The sequence below is a fragment of the Rattus rattus genome, chromosome 15, assembly GCF_011064425.1.
Source record: "Rattus rattus isolate New Zealand chromosome 15, Rrattus_CSIRO_v1, whole genome shotgun sequence".
Lineage (NCBI taxonomy): Eukaryota > Metazoa > Chordata > Mammalia > Rodentia > Muridae > Rattus > Rattus rattus.
This window is the reverse complement of record NC_046168.1, coordinates 22,037,718-22,042,767: the sequence shown is the minus strand read 5'-3', so window position 1 is coordinate 22,042,767 and position 5,050 is coordinate 22,037,718.

Here is a 5,050-nt window from a genome sequence, read left to right as displayed (position 1 = left end):
TCTACAACCGATGGAAGGCTAATATCCAAAATATACAAAGAACTCAAGAAGTTAGACTGCAGGGAGACAAATAACCCTATTAAAAAAAGAGGACTTTACTAATAGATGGATTTTTTTTTTAATATTGTAGAATGATGTATACCAGTGTTTAGGACCTTTGTATAGATTAGTGAGGAAATCTCCCCTTCTCCTCAGGTAAAACTAGGGACTTAGGCATGTTGGATGAGTGCTCTATGACTGAATAATGTCCCAGCCTTTGAAACAGTCTTTTCCAAAAATGAATATTTGATTTTTACATACAAATGTGTACATACTCACATCCCCACATCATGTAAATGACAAAAGGCTCATGAAAAATAAAACAAGTATTAACAGAAGAGTAGAATTAATTCTATGATTTGACATAATGTGGGATGTTGAAATATGATGCATACTGATTTTTGGAGCGGTATTAAAAAGATATCTAACATTTTTTTCATATGGCTATTAAAGAGGCCTTTCCATTTCTATGTATCTAGGTTAATCTGAGCTTTCTTTATATACTTCTAATGTAGCAGCATATTAAAATGAATATGTAAAAGAACATGAAAATCCAGTCTCTTTATATATTTAGTCAGATGAAAAGGAAGGTAGGATTCCGACTAACTGGTTTGGGTAACATTCATTATTTTTCCCACAACTTTAATTTATTTTAACATATAATAGGTTGAATGGATTGATAAGTTATTTTAAAAATATCTTCCCTTTATTTTTAGTAACTATTTAGTAACCATTAGGCATGCAATTAAGTTACTTTGGAACACTTAGTATGGTTATTTTGTTTTATTTTTGAGGCAATCTCACTGCATGGTGCTGGCTTGCCCAGAGCTCGCAGAACTCTGCCTTCCTGATAGATGATGGGATTAAAGGCTGTGACACCACATCAGACCTTGGTGCTTTGAATGTAAGTCTCTCAAAGCAAAAGGAAGGAAAGACACTTGTGTGAAATACAAGAAAATGTCTGTTGGTAACATGTTTATCCTTCCCTCTTCGTTTCTCATGTACATGTACCCCAGGCTAACCTCCAGTCCTCGTTGTGCAGCATGGGGAGGATGCTCGACCTCCCCCCCACTGCCCAGATGCTTGGATGATACCACCATTGCTGGGGCATGCCAAGGTCGAACCCTGAGCTTCCCTTATTTTAGAAAAAGAAGTCACCAAAGTGAGCCATGCCCACATCTCACATCTAGAGTTCTTAATTCTCTTAACAGAATCTCACCATGTTGAATAAGTGTCATGTAGGAGCCTGACAGGGCTGTATCAGGATCTCTCTGGGGCGGTGATGGAATCACCAATGGGCTTCATGTGGATGCCCAGGAAGTGACTCTCTTGTGCCTCTGGTAAACCCCTAGGGCCGTTTACTCTTTGAAAGCCAAAATAGTTCTTTAACCTGGGGCATGAGGTGCTTTGATTTTGCGATACCTGGGGATGTAAAAATTACCTTCAGGGATGATTATGAAAACCTTACTGTCAAGTAACTTTAATTTACTTTAATTTAAAAATTAAACATTGAACTTATGGTTTCATTTTAAATGTGTACGTGTTTGGGTATGAGTGTGTGTGTGTGTGTGTGTGTGTGTGTGTGTGTGTGTGTGTGTGTGTGTGTGTGCCTACCTATATACGGTGTATAAAATACACTAGCTGTCATAATGTGGACATTATGTCATTGAAAGGTTGTAGGAGCTCTAGTTATGATAGGGGCTAATGACTACTGACATGCACTTCTTCCAGTTTTCCTTCAACTCCTTATTTTTGTTTTGTTTCCTTTTCTTCCTCTCCTGTGAAGTTCTAGCTCAGTACCTTTATTGTAATGGACTCCCCTAGGCTTGGTCCATTTTTATTAAGCACCAAAATGTCAGCTAGTTAGCCAAAAGATGTTGCTGAACTCTGCATGGTTGCTTGCACACCCATATTTAAAGGTACATATGTACTAGGAATACCTTGTACAGAGTGAGGCATGGGTCAGAGAGCAGGGAAACCGCTCTCCTCAAGAGTTTCCCCTTGCACCCAGGCCCATCAGCTTAAGACTGGACACTGGGGGAAATCTAGATGGCTGCAAAGTGGTAACTAAAGTGTGGTACCTTACTGTGAGGGAACGGATCCAGTATCTGCTCCGGAACGATCTGGAAATCTGGAAGGCAGAACCGTCAAGGAGGCTCAGAAGTCGAGGCCCATCTTGTGGTGAAGGAAAGCTCGAAGGATGTGAAGGCCGGAGACGGCTACAGTCGTCTCACCAGGAAACCCAGTGTTGAGACAGTGAGATCATGGCAACTGGACTGAGTTTGAAGCTCCGTTCCCCTTCTCGCTTCCCAGCTGAGTGACTTGAGGCGATCTCCTTAATCTCAGTGTGCATCAGCCTCCTCAAGTAGTTAATGAGGACAATCATATCTACCTCAGGGCTGAGTGGAGACTTGTGAAAGCAGGCATGTAGCATGGCTAGAACACAGGAGGTGTCCAGTAAATGTCTATTTTCATTTTCTATTTGGAAGGTTTCCACCTTGATATGTGTTATGTTTCGAATGCCCCCCATTTTCTATATTTTCTAACCTCTTCACTACACCTTAACAAATTAACCTGTTTTAAAACTGTGCAATATTTAACGCGTGCTGTCATAAATACTTTCCCACACGAGATGCATCCGGAGGGTAGAGCGCTCGTGGTTTTCTCCTGGTCACCGCGGTCAGTCCTGTCTCCCAGAAATTCCAAGGAGTTTGTGAGGCGTGACCTTCCCCTTTTTCTCTCCTTCTCTTTTGTGTAAAGCTTCCCAGCAATGTTTGAGCACGCTGTCACTTCCTCAGTGTTACCAGGTCAGCTTATGACACAGTAAAGCCAAGTAGCAGACACACGGACGTCTGGTCTGTGTTTGCGGAGGGGTCTCAGAGCTGCTCACAGCCACTGTTTGGCCCCCATGTCTTCTTCCTCTGAGAGTCCTGCGGTCCTTGGGGCAAAAGCATATTGTGGTTTTTAAATAAAAGGTCACACCTAACTACCATGTATTTTGGTTTTTCTGACATTTATTGCTTCCTGGAGTGATAGCACGCACAGCATCTTTTAGTGTGCCTTTGTTCTGGAGGGGCTGGAGAGACGGCTGAGCAGTTAAGAGCACTTGCTGCCATTGCAGAGGACTGGGTTTAGTTCCCAGCATCCATGTTGGGCAGCTCACAACTGTCTGAGATTCCAGCTCCACGGGTCTCTACATTACCCTCCATTGGCCTTTGCAGGTATCTACACACATGTGGGCATATATATCCACACATAAATGTAGAATAAAATGTTTATTAAAAGTAGAATTGTACCAAGCAGTAGATTAGCTGCTTTACAGAGCATCTAGTTTCTACCTGACTAAAACTAGTTTGACTAACAATTTGCTATTTGAAATGAGACGCTTTGGAAGGGAAGAAGACCAATGAAAGAGAAAATATGATAAAAATTTGCTAAGATTGACAATACAGGGTGCTATCAGTATTAATAATGGCCACACTGTAGACCTATGATCTTTCTAGTGTTGGAAAGTACCCATCTGATCTCTGTAATGGAGAGAAGTACATTAAGAAAGTTAAGCTTGAGACAAACATGAACAGACATCTGACAGCCAACAGCACGAGTCCAGAGGAGCAAGTGCCACAGAAATAAGAGTGAGTGTGCCTTGGGAAAGCACAGACTGCATCACACATCGGGGGTATTACAGCGAGCATGGCACAGCTCAGGCATATTACGGTGAGCATGTCATAGCTGACCCTTCTTTGATGTGATTGTGATGGTACCTGGGTAATGTTGGGAGAAGACAAGACACAGTTGAAAAGGACAAGTCTTGACAGTCATGTAGGAGAGCTAACATAATAAATACAACAATCTTAGAAACGAATAGGAAGTAAGAATCAGCAAAATGTCACTCACGAGTTACCTGTTTGAATTGCAATTTTTCCATTGTTGGTGAACAATCCAGTATCTTTTATTTAGTGGAGTTGTTTCCGTGTGTGTGTGTGTGTGTGTGTGTGTGTGTGTGTGTGTGTGTACGTGTGTGTATCTTTCTCCCTCTATCTCTCTCCCTCTATCTTTCTTTCTCTCTCTCTCTTTCTCTCTCTGTCTCTGTCTCTCTCTCTCTGTCTCTCTCTCTCTCTGTGTGTGTGTGTGTTCATATGTGTGTATCTGTGTGTGGGGGTGTTGTGTGTGCAAACACACAACTTTGGGGTCAGTGCTTTTTGAGACATGGGTTTTTGTTTGTTTGTTTGTTTGTTTTTTGCCTGGAACCTGGGGCTCACTGATCAGACTATGAAGCTCTGGGTATCTACTGTGTCTTCCTTTCCAGCACTGGCGTTGCAGACACACGCTGTCCAGATTTGTACTTGGGATCTTTTGGTGGAACTCCTGAGCTTGCCCACTGAGCACTTCTCTGATAAGAACAAACCCTTAGTCACATGTGGTGATGGTGAAGGCCTGATCACTGATGTGGTCAAGCCTTTGGGCTTCCTTTAGCCATAGCATCTGCTTTAGATCTTGCTTAGATCCTGCTTATTTCTCCAGTGCGTGTGGTCAACATGCTCCTGAAGCCTTCTTTGCCCATTTTCTTCCCTTCTGTATAGGTCACATGGTTCCTTTCCCCTGTGGAAAATAGGTTTGGGACTTCCAAGGATGGCTACAAAGTACAGTGGGAACCGTGTCAAACTTCACACCCAGGGTCCCCTTCGTTCAGCCCCATGTGCTAGAGGTAGTTATCTGCAACTTCACATCATGGCTGCCTTTTGCCATTTCTTTGTTTCCTCTTGATGAACTGAGTGAGACCATGATCATTTCAGACCAGTTTTTGGCCACCTGCACAGGCCTGCTGCAGACCTTAGCTAGCCACCACTGGCCACATGTCGTATGCAGCGCCCTCCCCCCTCCCAGTACTGAAAAGCTTACTAAGTTGGTATTGTTCAGGGAGTCATTCAAGCGCACAGAGTGGAATTCTACCTGTTCCTCAAGGTAGAGAGTGTCTGCAAAGCTGCTGCTGCAAAGACTGTCAGGCACC